The following is a 14,889-nucleotide window of genomic DNA, read 5'->3' on the forward strand; positions in this document are numbered from 1 at the left end:
CATCAAAATTTTCAAAAGTTTTGTTCTTGTCTAGGAAGTAATATTTTTTCCTCTGTCCAATTAGATTGAGAGGCTTAATTTTATATGGTTCTTGACTGGCACACAAGGAATGCACTTATGAGGGGTCTGGAATTGCATGGTATGAAGCACCTTCTGCAAAATGTTGAGCACCATCAGTTCCAGTTGGGCTCCCAGCACTTTTAAAAATTGATCTCAAATACTAACATTATTAATTTGATGTAGAGCTATCACCCTAACAATTACAGTTTTTTTAAAATGTTTGTTAGGTGTTTTTTTATGAATAGACTAACAAAATATTTACATTTCTACCTGAATACATTGCTTAGAGATTTACATTCCAGGTTAAACACTGTTAAACCATTTCTAATAGGCAAATAGGCAGAAACAAACAAAACAACAAATAGTCCCAGGCTTTATGGAAAAGCAAAACGAAAAACAAAACTAAAAAACAAACGTTAACTCCATCAAATTAACAGAAATGAACTACTTCAAAGGACTACCCAAAAATGCAGAAATTACATTCCCTATTTTTTGCTTTGCTGTTTACATAGTAATTGACTGTTTCCTTTAATTATCCTGTTACTTTACTAATTGATAAGAGAGTTAATGCTAACCATTTATCTTCAATTTAAAAAAAAAACATTAAATAAAACTAATCCTTGCAACATCCATGTGAGGTATGTAAGTAGTCAGTTTTACCAATTATGGTATTTTACAAGTGGTGAATTGAGTTAGAGAAAAGAATGATTCGTTAGAGATGAGATTTGGGCCTACATTTAGAGGTTCTGGCCTACATATAGATCACTATCCCTACACCACTGATAGAAGTAAATATACCGGTTTTTCTTTGTAGTTTTTTTATATAGAAAATTATGGATGGAATACCTCATGACCATAAATAAAATTGAACTATCCAAATCTGTTATCTATAAGTAAAAATGAAAACATTCTACAGTAGAAGCTCGGGAATGGAGGTTGTTCGTAACTCTGAAATGTTTGTAACTCTGAACAAAATGTTATGGTTGTTCTTTCAGAAGTTTACAACTGAACATTACCTTAATACAGCTTTGAAACTTTACTACACTTCTACCCCAATATAATGCAGTCCAAAAAATCTTACCGTCTTATAGGTGAGACCACATTATATTGGGGTAGGGAGAGGAATCGCTCCCCGCCGCAGCTCACCTCCGTTTCCTCCCCTGAGCGTGCCGCTGCCGCTCCACTTCTGCCCCCTCCCTCCCTCCCTTCCAGGCTTGCCGTGCCAATCAGCTGTTTGGTGAAGGAAGCCTGGAAGGGAGTGGGGGAGAAGCGGAGTGGCAATGGCGCGCTCAGGGGAGGAGGTGGAGCGGAGGTGAGCTGGGGTGGGGGTGGCTGCAGCAAGTAAGGGGCGGGGTGCAGCGGAACCGCTTGTGGTAACACGAATTCGGATATAGCAAGGTAAAGCAGCCCTGCTCCCCGGAGCAGTGCTTTACCGCATTATATCCGAATTCACGTTATATCGGACCGCATTATATCGGAGTAGAGGTGTATGTGGAAGAAAAATGGTACTTTCCCTTTAATTTTTTAGTAGTTTACATTTAACACATTGTACTATATTTGTTTTTTTTTCCTTCTGCTGTTGCCTGATTGTGCACTTCCAGTTCCAACTGAGGTGTGTGGTTGACTGGTCAATTCAGAACTCTGGTGTTTGTAACTCTGAAGTTCTACTGTATTGAATTACTTTGACATTTAACTAGGAAGCAATGCAACTCTTCTCCCTGCTTTAGCCATGCCATTTTCATCTGCGCACAGGCAGTTCAGAGAAGATTTATGATTGAGTTGCTATGACAAAAACACAGATTTCAATGTTCACCAGCTTTCCTTTTACGTTCCTTTAGAAAATATTAACTTGGAATGTTTTTACTTATTTAATTATTTTTACATTTAATGAATATGCTTGTATCCTCATTTTCAAGGGTAGTGCAAAGGAAGGAGAAAAGCACTGAAGAATAGCTATAAGTATCACTCACATAATTTTTCTCTGACTTAAATGGGGATGAATAATAAATAAATAAAAGTGTCAGCTGGTAAATGGATTCTTGCATATCAAGTCACCACCTTTGAATTACAGTAATAAGCTATAATTCCTCCTAAACTATTTGACAGACAGCCACAGCACCATCATCAATTATGATAAAAGTTTAGGTGCTTACCTGAATTGGGGGCAGGGCAGAGTTACAACATAACAGAGGGATCTTGAGGAAGGATGATACCCAGTGGCGTAGGCACCAACTCTGTGGGTGTTCCAGGGCTGGAACAGCCACGTACAAAAACTAGTGGGTGCTCAGCACCCACCAGCCACCCACCAATCAGATGTTTGGTGGGCCCCTCCAATTAAGTACTCGGTGGGCCCTGTCGATCAGCTGTTTGGGGTGGATGGAAGGTGCAGGGAGGGGGTGGAACGGGGGTGAGAAGAGGCAGAGCAAGGGCAAGGCATGCTTGGGGGAGGGGCGGGGGTGGAGGTTGGGCAAGGGTGGGGCCTTGGGGGAAGGGATGGATTGGGGGGTGGGGACTCGGAGTGGAATTATAATTTCTCCCCAAATCCCCAAGTCCACCAAAGGACTGCATTTCAAATCTCTGAGATGATGTGGGGGAAGAAGCAATCTGATGTTAGGCAGTAGCTGTTAATTCTAGGTTTCTCTTGTTAAAGTAGAGTTCTCTTATTTCCTAAAAGAAAATACTTACCTACTATTTTCTAGAAAAAAGATAAGGTGTTCTTAGAGCTTAAGGTTTCATAAGAAGAGGTTCTGGAGCAAACTGATACATTTAAAAAGCAATGACTGACCACACCCAGGTAATATACATCCAAGAGGTCTGAAGGATTTTAGGAATAAAATGATTGAACTGTGATAAAAATGCACAGGTGTTCCATGATGCCTGTCAGGTTTTCCCCGGCTCATTAAATAATCCTCTCAAAACCTTATTGATTTTACATACTTTCAGTCTGGTTCAACTTTGTTGAAGGTGGAGTCTTAAGCATAAGTCATTGTCATACATAAACAAATTACCAAGTGATTCCTGGAAAAGCTATGTCCAAAAAAGGACAACCTTGTCATCTCAAAATTGACTAATCAAACCAAGAATTTGATGGTTCATATATGCATACTTCCTCTTATATGAAGAACATTTGGGTCTCTTACTATAGCAATTCTGTTACTTCACCAGGAGCTTGAAAATCCATCATCAATAGGGTTTTTTTTACATTAGATGAACTCAGTTTATATTATTTATTTGACTTCATTATTGCTTTCTTACAACAATGTCACATAATTGGTGGGATTTTCAAAAGCACCTGAAGATCTGTCAGCATGAGGATACTCATGAAAATTAACACAAATCAACTAAAGGTGTGAAGTTAATGCACATAAATTAGAGGACATTTAACATCCATGTGGATGTATTCATTCAGGAGTAATATTTTTTAAATTAAATAAATTAAAGAAATAGTCCCAGTCCCAAAGTTTATACAGTTTAACTGAAGACATGAAGGGCAGAGTCCATGACTTGCTGAAAGTCAGTAGCAAAACTCTGATTAACTTCCAAGGATTTAACTGGAAACGATGAGTGAGAAGACCAACAATATGCATGGATTGGGGTAAGGAGTAGCATGAGTTACAACACCAAGATCATTAATCTTCTAAGACATGAGGGAACCTTAATGGTTCAGATTAAAGCTTTGGTTTGGTTTGGTTTGGTTTCCTCTGACCAATTCCTGTGAATTGCTTCCTGTGAGCCTTATGTAAGTATTGAGTTTTGTGGGTGGATTTAGGTGTGGAGATAGTGACTTGACAGACCAGAATTGGATGTGCATCGCAAGCATAGTGGTTAGCATTAAGAAAAAGCCAACATGTGCCATACATGGTAGACAGTTCAAAGCAACTAAAATAATCTAATTCTAGGCTGTATCCTTTCTGACATTTGTGAAGAAGGCTCTCTGATGCCTTCACTAACAAAAAAGAGTGTGTGTTTTTAATCAAAGGATAACTAATGTGTATTAGCTATCCCACTGTAAAAAAACCTAAAAAAATATGGACCCAAGGTACTGTAGTTTTATTTAGCAATTAAGTTAGTGAGGTCAACAAGAGAGAGGGGGTATAGTGCTGATGTTGACTACTACAAAGGTTTTTTAAATCCATTTAGGATTTTACAGAGAGATAATTATAGTGCCTTATTTATCTTGCTGTAAAAACAAACACAAAAAAACACCTTTGTGTTAGTGAAGAGAATATTTCAAAAAGCTGTGTTCTCAAGTTGTCTTCTGAGGGTGTTGAGAGAGCCTCTTTGACTGCTGCCTGTAGATCAGAATACTGAGTGCAAAAAGAGCTGATAATAAATAGTTTACACTAGAGAGTGGCTATTACTGGCTATCCCCAAACAATTCCTGTGCCAGGTGTTAAGTCTTGTGCGATTTCTTCGAGAGTCCTTGTGACTAGGACACAACAAGGTAAGATTTTTTGTAGGCTTGGTCTCCACTACAGACTTATGTCAGTATAACTATGTTGCTCAGGGGTGTGGAAAATCCACATCCCCGAGTGACGTAGTTATGCAGACCTGAACCCTCACTGAGGGAGTTGGGAGTGCCTACGCTAATGGGAGAAGCTCTTCTGTCAGCATAGGTAGCATCTTCACTAAGCACCACAGTAGCACATGATACAGCACGGTATGTGTAGACAAGCCTGAAGATAATGGGAAGTACTTCTCTGTTGTGAGTTAGATTCTTGTAACATTACAGTTCACTCCAGGAGAGCTCTGTGTTGTGTTAAAATGAGCGAATAGACTCTGACTACAGAGGTGTTAACTGGCCACTTCAACTTTAATGGTCTCTTACAGTATGTTACCTGCTTATACTAAACAATCTGTTCCAACTGGTATTTAGCCCTGACCCTCTGACAACCTTTCCTAAACCTGAAGAAGAGATCTGTGTAAACTGGAATACTTATCTCCTTCACCAACAGAAAATAGTCCTATAAAAGATATATTACCTCACCCACATTGAACAGTTAAACAGCTTTTTGGGGGGGTTGGTGGGGGTTGGGGAGAAATCTGTCTGTCATATCAGTGGATTCCCTGGAAGAGAGATACCTTAGAAAATGTTTCTCTAAATGAATAATTTTTCAGGAAGTTCACACTTTTAGCCACATTAACTGGTATGAGAAACTTGGAACATAGGGAATTCATCAATATTTACTTTGTCTTCTTCCTTAAATGTTTTGCTGCTCTCTTCAGTTCTGGTCTCAGTGACACCACAAATAAGGAGATATTGCCATCCTCTACAGTAAGACTGGATTGAGTGATATTAGCCAATACATATATGTTAGGCATAGTACACGCTACATTAATAGATATTATGTGAATGGTATTAATATAATATCCTCTGTGTGTGTGTGTTGGGCAGTTATGTTAAGTGAATATATTATGCTCTTCCTACAATTCTGTTCACCCATGTCAAGCATCCCACAACACTTTTCAAGCTGAAATCAATTTTGACATTAGAAAACAGGAAGCCTATCAAAGTCAAGATACATGAATGGTGTGTTCTATCAGAGGTTGGGATGTACCTCTATGTCCAGCTGGTTTGGAATGTGGTATTCAAACAGAGATAAGGAAAAGAACAGAAAAACAAGTTGAGAAGTTAGTGGGTTGGATTTTAGGTGACAAAATAAGTGTTTTTAACTTGTAAACAAACTTGATATAAACATCAGTGGATTTAGGGGTGTGTCTTTGAAGCACATCTTCAGATGAAAGTGAACACGCTTTGAGATAAGAATTGTTTTTTGTATTGTACTGTTTTGTCTTTAGTTAATAAATTTGGCTGAGTTCAGTTATTTCATCTCTTGAAAATTTTTTGTAGAGAACCACAAGTAAAGTCAATGAGTTGGCTATATTAATAATAAATAGTGGGTAAAATAGTATGGTATTGCTTTTCCCACTCGTCCATTGCTCTAATGTGTCTTCTGTGGCTGCTTTTGTGTCAAAGTTAAAAACAAAAACCCTACTATGACTACTGATATAGAGAATGAGCACAGCTGAATCCGAAGGCTTGTGTAAATGGGAAAATTAACCAGAATAATTGTGGACACTCTTATTTCAAAATAGCTATTGCCTTTTAAATTCACACCATACTTAAATCTGAAATAAAATTCAAGTGTAGATAAGCTGAGTTCCAAAAACAGCCAACTTTAAAGTGACCACCAGAATTCATTGTAGATTGGACTTCCATTGTCCTCAGTGGAAAAGGAAAATGGTGGCAGCGTCTAAGTAGTGGCTTTTCTACATTTAAAAGTTATTTTGGATTAAGGTAGGGTATGAATTTAAAGTGCAGTAGCACTTTAAAATTGGCCACATTGGGAGTTATTCCATAATAGCTATTTTTAATAGCTGTTCTGGTTAATTTCCTAGTGTAGACAAGCCCTAAGAAACAGTCTTTAGGAATTGTAATCTCTCCTCAACTTCTGTCTCTTTCCTTCTGGGGTCTGTGATCCCTATTCCTGATTCTGAGTGCTTTCTGAAGTGACAAATGTGTTCAGTCTGTTTTTCAGCCTTGGAAATCAGTCTAGCATGCCAGGCTGATTTTTTCATGACCAGATAAGGAGGCCCTTGATGAATCCAAGCACTTGGCTGTGTCCTTCTTAGGATTAGAGGCTGCTTTGATACAACTAGTTCAAAACAACCCTACAAGAGTAGGTTGAAAGGGAAGCCTGTGTTCCAGGCATTTAGTTTTAGTTTTTCAGAGTTTTCAAGCTGCAAAGAAAAATAAATCCGAGCAAGAACACCCAGTGTTGAAACCCTTTCCTGTGAAGCAGAGAAAAAACTGGAGCAGAGACACCACAGTGTAAAGGAGCAGTCTGTTTGACACTAATAAATCATTACTACTTCTGATGCCAGGTTGAGAAGGGAGGAGCTGACACCTATTGTTTCTGAATTGGTCTAATCAGGGTGCAGAGTGTGGATTTCAGAACATATAGCTTGCTTTCCATTTGTTTCTTTTAGTATGTAATTTTCTCTCTCTTTGCTATGTTTGATATAGCAGTTCTGACTAATGGTATTGTGTGGGTTTTTTTGTTAGAAATGTAATAAATACATAACTTCCTCAGCATTGATTCATACAAGTATATTCTGTTATTGGTGCTGTCTTGATTTAATGCTAAAGGAAGTTCCATGGTGGCATATGGATGAGAGTAGATGTCCATAGTTACTGTATGCCATTCAGTTTAATATCAGTCTTTAGTGATGTCATAAATATAAAGGGAAGGGTAAACCCCTTTGAAATCCCTCCTGGCCAGGGGAAAGCTCCTCTCACCTGTAAAGGGTTAAGAAGCTAAAGGTAACCTCGCTGGCACCTGACCAAAATGACCAATGAGGAGACAAGATACTTTCAAAAGCTGGGAGGAGGGAGAGAAACAAAGGGTCTGTGTGTCTGTCTATATGCTGGGTTTCTGCCGGGGATAGACTAGGAATGGAGTCTTAGAACTTTTAGTAAGTAATCTAGCTAGGTATGTGTTAGATTATGATTTCTTTAAATGGCTGAGAAAAGAATTGTGCTGAATAGAATAACTATTTCGGTCTGTGTATCTTTTTTGTAACTTAATGTTTTGCCTAGAGGGGTTCTCTATGTTTTTGAATCTAATTACCCTGTAAGATATCTACCATCCTGATTTTACAGGGGGGATTTCTTTCTTTCTATTTACTTCTATTTTTATTAAAAGTCTTCTTGTAAGAAAACTGAATGCTTTTTCATTGTTCTCAGATCCAAGGGTTTGGGTCTGTGGTCACCTATGCAAATTGGTGGGGCTTTTTATCCAACATTTCCCAGGAAAAGGTGGGTGCAAGTGTTGGGAGGATTGTTCATTGTTCTTAAGATCCAAGGGTCTGGGTCTGTAGTCACCTAGGCAAATTGGTGAGGCTTTTTACCAAACCTTGTCCAGGAAGTGGGGTGCAAGGTTTTGGGAAGTATTTTGGGGGGAAGGACGCGTCCAAACAGCTCTTCCCCAGTAACCAGTATTAGTTTGGTGGTGGTAGTGGCCAATCCAAGGACGACAGGTGTAATATTTTGTACCTTGGGGAAGTTTTGACCTAAGCTGGTAAAGATAAGCTTAGGAGGTTTTTCATGCAGGTCCCCACATCTGTACCCTAAAGTTCAGAGTGGGGGAGGAACCTTGACAAGTGACTATCAAACAGATGTTCCCTTCTTTAGAACTGCAGTGAGGACTGAATTTGTGCACCATAGTGATTGCAGAATTCTAAATGTGAGAGTAAACTATTGGGGTGGAAGACACAGAAAAACAGACACATTCAGTTACCAAGTTATGACTCATACAGTTTCCCCTTACTCCTTTCCTTTTAAACTCAGTAGGCTTTATGGCATTAAGTAATGCATTCACATTTCAACAGGAAAGTATTGATAAGCTGAACATAGTTGCCTTTGCTCCTGTAATTTGAAAAACGTGTAATTATATTAAAAGTTCTGTTCTGAAACAAGGGCTTTTCATTTTTAGTTTATTTCAATACAAATAAAAAGTTAATAATTAATAATGTAACATTCAACATAACCAGGCCCCTGTAATTAACTAGGACAATGGTTCTTTGTCATGTATAATTTCAACTGAAAGCAGATTCACAGATGGAACTAAAACTGAAAGTGCAAGGTGCAGCAAGTGCAAAAGATCGCATATTCTGTTTCATGGAGTATTTTGAGTTTGCAAAAAATAAAATCCACCTTTTTTCCTCTGAAACAAAATTTTAGTGAATTCAGCACACTTGCATAGTGTTTTGATTTTGACAGCTGCATTTTCTGATAGCAAATGGTTCCATCTGAGTTTTTTTCTGACCAGCTCTAGTGAAAACAAACCTCAGAGTGACCTGAAGAGATCAGACCTACAGGGGGCTGCAGACCCTGCAAAAGGTAATTAGTAGTTTAGGTACAAAATGAGTGAGCCCAGTGCATATATGAGCTTGTTGTCTTAATATTGTCAATTTTTGAGTGTGTCCAGTGACTGCAGATGTTGCAGGGAGCATGTGGTATTGAGTGATTGGGAGGGGATATGTCTATGAAAGTATCTCTGGTAGAAGAAGTGGTCCACAATGTGAAAATTTGGAGGAACAACTGAATGAAGACTGAGTCAATAGGTTAACAACTTATGACCCTGAGTGTAACACTGCTGCTTCACAGTTTTGAACATTTCTATCACATCAGGACTGTGCAAGTGTGGTGTGCTCCAGGATCAGCAAAGGGCATGGGCATGAATGAGTTTAAGCAATAGGTGTAGACTTATGCATTGAGTGGCAAGTTAACTACTCCAGTTTGTCTGTTCTTTACTTGCAAATGTGCAGAGTATAAAGGAGGCATGTCTTGTGGAGACTGTAATGTCTGAGAAAACATGGCTGTAAACATGATTCTTATTATCCTAAAGAGGTCTCACTCTTGAAGTTGGTGGGGGTGGGGGGAGAGAGGTTGGTGTCTGAGTTGAACAGCTATCCGTGATCAAATTCCCCTGAACTCCCTCCCCTACTCATCACTTTTACTTGGCACTCATTCACACTGTTCAGGATCCAGCTCTAAGGCCATGTCTACAATGCAAAGTTAAGTCAACTTAAGTTAGGTTGACGTACAGCTACCGCTATAATTAAACCACTGTTGCATGTCCACACTACACTCCTTGTGTTGGTGTAGCGCATCCACAGTAGCAGCTCTTGCACTGACACAGTGAGCAGTGCATCATGGGTAGTTATCCCAATGTGCAAATCACCATCATCCGCTGCAGAGTGTTTTGGGAAGGATGTGCAATGACTAATGGGGGCAGTTGCAGCATCCCATAATGCAGTTTTCACCAACCCATCATTCCATGGGCTTCCTAGTACATTTCTCACCACTTTTCAACAGCCCCTGTAACCTGTGCGTTTGTCATCTCCATCAGAAAGCATGAATCCTGGACTGCTCTCCAGTATTGTTCTGAGCATTATGAATACAACTCACCTGATCCTGCAGCATTTTCTGAGCTGCATGTCTGATGATGATGCTTTGGTGTCTGCCTTGTTGTGTGCCATGGAAAGACACAATTCAAGATTGTTTTTGGTGTTCATGGAGCAGCTGCATGTTGTGGACCGTCAGTTCTGGCCATGAGAAATAAGCACTGAGTGGTGGGATCACATTGTTATGCAGGTATGGGATGATGAACAGTGGCTGCAGAACTTTTGAATGCGCAAAGCCCCTTCCTGGTACTGTGTACGGAGCCTACTCTGCCCCTACTCTGAGGCACAAGGACACCAAAATGAGAGCTGCCCTCATGGCAGAGAAGTGAGTGGCGATTGCTGTGTGGAAGCTGGCAATGCCAGACTACTACTGATCATTTCTGAATCAGTCTGGAGTCAGAAATCCACATGGGGTTGCTGTGATGCAAGTGTGCATGATTGTTAATTGCCTCCTGCTGTGAAGGACTGTGACTGCGGGTAATGTGCTTGAAATAGCGATGGGATTTCCTAACTGTGATGAGGCAATAGATGGCACACATATCCCTATTGTGTGCCCTAGACCACATTGAGATGGAGTACATCAACAGAAAGGGCTACTTTTCTATGACATTGTAAGTGCTGGTGGATCACTGAGATTGTTTCACTGATATCATCACAGGCTGGTCAGGGAAGGTGCATGACACATGCATGTTTAGGAATACAAGCCTGTACAGAAAGCTGCAAGCAGGGACTCTTCTTTACAGACCAGAGGATTACAAGTGGGGATGTGGAAATGCCAATAGTGATCCTGGGAGATCCATCCTACCCCTTGCACCATGGTCCATGAAGTCATACACTGGCCAGCTTAACAGCAGCAAGGAGCACTTAAGCAACAGGCTCAGCAGGTATGGAATGACTCTTGAGCCTTTGGTCGCTTAAAGGGTCACTGGTGCTGTCTCCTCAGGTTAGATCTCAGTGAGGGCAATATCCCCATAGTCATAGCAGTCTGCTGTGCACTTCATAATATCTGTGTAGCAAAGGAGGAGAAAGTGGCAAACAGTCCTGTGGCACCTTATAGACTAACAGACGTATTAGAGCATAAGCTTTCATGGGTGAATACATCTGACGAAGTGGGTATTCACCCACGAAAGCTTATGCTCCAATACATCTGTTAGTCTATAAGGTGCCACAGGACTCTTTGCCGTTTTTACAGATCCAGACTGACACGGCTACCCTTCTGATAAAGGAGAAGTTTCCCCATGGGTGGCACATGGAAGTTGAACAGCTGTCTGCTGACTTTGAGCAGCCAGATACCAGGAATATCGGAGAGGCTAAATGGAGAGATATGTGGATCATGGAGGCTTTGAAGGAGCATTTTAACAATGAACGACAGTAATGTGTATTGCTGTAATGTATTGAGCCTGGCATTATTTTTTTGCACTGTGGTATGAACATTGTTATAATTGCTGTGTGTGTACTATTATAACAATGCAAATGCACCTGTTGCTACTGTCTCTGAATGTTAGCAGCAGTCACCATGTGTTGGAGAATAATAAAGGTTCATTCACTTTCCATAAGTTGATTTTTATTCTACACCCATGCAAACATACCTATGTCATTTTGAGGTAAACTTCTTACACACAGGAAAAAAAATATCTTTAAAGGGGAAGGGACAGTGAATTCACAGGCACGTAGGCCAACCAGGATCTCACAGCTGGCTATATGTTAAGCTGTCATTGTGCATGATATCCTGTGGAGTGGCGTGCCTGGGGTACTATTGTGGCAATGGAAGATAAATGGAATGTGTGGGGGGAATGTAGGGAGGTCCTGGGATGCAATTCTGCAGGGAGAGGCGAGCACAGATGTATTCAGCCTGAAGTTCAGTCAGAGAGCACAGCGTATTTGTTTGCTCCCTGAGCAGCATTATCATCTCTTCCTGGACCTGTTTTCTTTCCACAGTATCCCTCCACATTTTCTCATTGATTGCCTCTCTGCTTACAATCTGAAGCATCAAAGGATTGCAGCACCTCCAGGAACATGTCTGCCTTAGCCCTCTTCTTTCTTCTCTTTATTTCCCCAAGCCGCTCTGCCAGTGTGCGTGAGGGGACCCTCAAGGCCACATCTGTACTGGTAAAGAAACAGTGGACAGAGGTCTTATTGTCACTGTACTTATACCCCTTGATCCAAACAAGTTACAAGCACAACTTTCTCACTTTCCCTTAGGAGTCATTCAGCATGGTGGCAGCCCCAGCCATGGTGAGTACAGCCTGCAGGAGAGGGGTGAGTTGGGACAAATGGGGGTGTTGTGCACATGGTTATCAGAACAAGCACCTAGGTCTATTGTCGTGAATATTGGCGCCGTTTGCCACAGGTGGCGGTGATTGTAGCTGATATCTCACTCCTGAGGGTAACCAAGGCTGCAAGGGAGCACCTCCTGCATGTGTGTGGCTGCATTGGGTCCATATACTGCTAGCCTGTTTGCTGCAATGGTGCTGCTGAAGTAATTGTGAAGTGGCATGGCAATGTCCTACCGTGGGGAAGAAACAAGGCATCCCTAATGAGAAACCTTTGGCAGAGGACTGCAGAAAGAAAAGTTTCCTAGAGATCTCTATGAAGGATTCACGGGACATCCAGGTGTGCATAAACAAACTTTTCCAGAGGCTCCCGCTGCCTAGTTGTACAGAGGAATGAGAAAGCAGATAGCAAATGTACTTGTATAGGTTATTTCAGTACCTCTTCTAGCCTGATGAAAAAAAGTAGTGTGTGTCCCTGCAGTATTGAAGCAAACTGAGTACTTACCAGAGGTTCCCTCCCCTGCATCAGACTCAGCACAGCTACACTGCTGGGGGACACTAGACTGTTCTGGAGTCAAAAAGATATCCTTACTTGCCCATGCTACCAGATCTCCCTGTAACATGTCCCCCATTCTCCTCCACCTCCACTCTTTCATTCAATATATTGTCCTCGGAGTTCACTCCGGTAGCTGGTAACTCCAGCCCCCCGAAGTATCTACGGGCTCTTAGCGGTGGAGGTGGGGTTGCTGCTGAGGATGGAGCTCCTTGTAGAAGCAGCATGTCTGCAGCTCTGCACAAGAGTGACTATTTGCTTCCCTTGCCTTCTGGTATGCCCACCTCATCTCCTTAATTTTTATATGGCACTGCTGCATATCCCTGTCATAGCCCTTCTCCGCCAAGCGATCTGGCCATGCATATCAAAGTTCTTGCATCTGGAGTGGAGCTGTGACTGCACAGCCTCCTCTTACCACAGACCCAGGAGATCCACCACCACTGGTGTACTCCAAGCAGAAGAGTGTTTTCTGTGTCGAGATGGCATGGTCTGCTATGTTAACTCTTCATACCGAGCAAACAGGAAGAGCAATTTCAAAACTTCCTGGGACTTCAAAAGGGGAGGGGTGAATACTTATATACCTGGCTGCAGAGCAGCAGAGTTCAAAATGGTGAGTAGAGTGGTAATGGTGGGCATTCTGGGACACCTTCTGGAGGCCACTTAGGTTAATGCAAGCAACACAGTGTCTCCACTGATACTGTGTCTTTCTAACTGTGTTCCCCTAAGCTCTGTGCCTGTTGTCAAGGTGGTTTTATTAGGTCTGCATAGGAGGTGAGTTACAGTGGTGGGAGGAGCATTGTAGTGTGTACACCTCCATAATTTGGTCGACGTAAGCTGCCTTATGTTGACTTAACTTCATAGTGTAGACAAGACCTAAGATGTTAATGTGCCCTGTGAATAAGTTTTTAGAGCACTCTCTCTCTCTCTCTCTCTAAACAAGGAACATTTGCATGGAAATCCAAATTTTGGTTTCTAAGGAATTTTCTACCCCCAAGGTCATAATTCATTTGTGTACCGTGACCACTAAAACATAGAAGCAGATTATATATTTTGGTGGGGAAGAGCTAGTACATGCACAAAAACACATATGAGCCTTATTCTGTCCTCAAATGCACATCTCTGTTTGATGTACAGAATAAATTATATGTTTGACAAGGCAACGCTAGCTTCAGTTTTAGCTGTCAATATTGTGTTGTTCTGCCTCTTTTGAAGAGTGTAGATCTCCATATCTATATGTCATCTCTGTTTGGGATGGCAAATTCCCAAAAGTAGGCTGGTTAAAAGAGGGCACACTTATTTAAAAAAAAATCTTCCTTTGGTAAAATCTTCAGAACTGAAATCAAATAACAACTTAAATTATATTAATTTGTAGCTCTAAGAACTGTTAATAATTGAGCCTCCTGGAATGAATAGCCAATTTAATCTGGTATCCAAATATAAATGCTAGCACTCAGAAGCATCATGTGGGTCAGTGACATTCAATAAGTGGAATTTGGGTCCATCTATCAATGAAAATAGTATATTTTCCATACAGTATTTATGTAATTTAAAAAATCCGTAAAACATAATATATATTTTAAAAAAAAAACCCTTTTCCCAATATTTAATTCATTTTGATAGGGGAACCATTTACACAATTTTATTTACATTTGTGTAAGACATATGGGTGCTATTAAGAAGATCAATCTTTCAAAATGATTCACACAGGTAGACCCTTGTCTTCAGTGAGATGCCACATGGATAATTCACAATAGCAAATCAAGAGTCATCTCCTTGAATTTGAAGGATGTAACGGGAAATATATCATTTTGAGGCCAAATCATGTTTTCAGAACCCTTGTCCCTGCTATGCATTTAGTGCATAGCCTGCACAAATTCTTATTTGGACATTGGGGTATCAAGAAAAGGGTCATTTCTATATTAAAACCAAACTAGTGGGCCGATCTTGACAACCCTAACTCATGAGTACCCCTGTTAACTTCAGCATTGGACTCTGGGTGAAATACTGGTTCCCCTGATGTCATTGGCAAAACTC

General features: G+C 40.8%; 1 protein-coding gene across 5 annotated transcripts in view; it reads left to right on the forward strand.

Moving 5' to 3' along the window:
- CSMD3 (CUB and Sushi multiple domains 3) overlaps window positions 1-14,889 on the forward strand; it is a 1,204,651-nt gene that overhangs the window by 804,731 nt on the left and 385,031 nt on the right. The gene's annotated exons all lie outside the window — the stretch shown is intronic.

The sequence above is a fragment of the Lepidochelys kempii genome, chromosome 2 (genome assembly GCF_965140265.1).
Source record: "Lepidochelys kempii isolate rLepKem1 chromosome 2, rLepKem1.hap2, whole genome shotgun sequence".
Classification (NCBI taxonomy): Eukaryota; Metazoa; Chordata; order Testudines; family Cheloniidae; genus Lepidochelys; species Lepidochelys kempii.